We start from the raw sequence: 1,234 nt of genomic DNA, 5'->3' as shown, positions 1-1,234 counted from the left end.
AGAGAGAGAGAGAGAGAGAGAGAGAGCGCTAGCTTACCAACGTGTCAGATCCAGAAAGAAACAACCTATAAGCATCAAGGTGGACTTGCTGAGAGTCCAAAGGAACAAATAAATAAAGAAAAAAGAAAAACAAAAGAAAGAAAGAAGGAGATGGGAATCTGTCTGTCGGGCAGGTGGGTGGACCTATCGGGTTTCGCGCATTCCTTTTGTCCTGTATGGTGATTGATTGAGTGAGTAAGTGAATGTGTGTGTGAAGGGCGGCGGACTGGTGAAGAACTCTCGTGTGAAACCTGTACGCCACATGTAAGTTATTAAAGGAGAGTGTTTAGGGGAAGCCATCGCCGTGTTGTACCTAGCGTCCGCTCATGCGTTTGATTGGTTCTTCGGGGTTATCCTCGGTCATGCGAGGTGTATATAGGTGGGGAACTCTGGACACAACTTATTTGGTTTTGGTATTTCCACCCCCACCCCCCAACCCCCTATTTGTTTGATTTGTAATTGTAAATATTTTACGCCACTTCGAGGAGGTTATACAGTAAGGTATACTTGTTGTAAAGTCCTTGCGCCACTCCGATATTTAAGAGACGTACTGTTTCGACACTGCCTGTCACGACCGACTGGGGCTGAGGGTGATAGTGGGTGGTTGGCGGGTGCTCTGATGTGGTTTGCTCCTTCTTTCCTTTCGAACATCTGTCGTCTTGATATCTCCTCCTTCTTTTCTTTGTTTGTCATTCGCTAGTAACATTTTTAATCTTCGGCAATTTTATAACCTATTTGTGTTGCAAGTGCCGTTAAATTCATTATAAAAACTAAATCTGAGGGTGATGAATGGTCTCAGCACACTGAATGAGTTATTGATTTAAAGAACTTTTCCATACACGGGAATCCAACAGACGTCTTTTGCGTGCCCCATCGAGGAGCTTTTCCCAGTCGCACAATTTGCTTGAGCTGTAAGAGGTTACATCACAAATTAAGAATCGTAATTATTAATGTCCGTGTGACGTCACGGCAACAAACACAAAAAAGGAGGAGAGATATTGACGATAGATGTTCGATAGGAAAGAAAGAGCAAACCACACCTGAGCACCCGCCAACCACGCGCTGAGCAAAATGACGGAGAATCAGAAGTTGTCAAAGTAGGAACAGCGGGAAGTTATAGGGCGCCACTGGTAGGTCCCTCTTCTCTTCTTTCATTCTGTTGTTTCTGTCTGTCTTACAAAATATTCTTGCCCTC

The sequence above is a fragment of the Aplysia californica genome, unplaced genomic scaffold (assembly GCF_000002075.1).
Source record: "Aplysia californica isolate F4 #8 unplaced genomic scaffold, AplCal3.0 scaffold00780, whole genome shotgun sequence".
In the NCBI taxonomy this organism is placed as follows: Eukaryota; Metazoa; Mollusca; class Gastropoda; order Aplysiida; family Aplysiidae; genus Aplysia; species Aplysia californica.
This window is presented reverse-complemented; position numbering follows the sequence as displayed.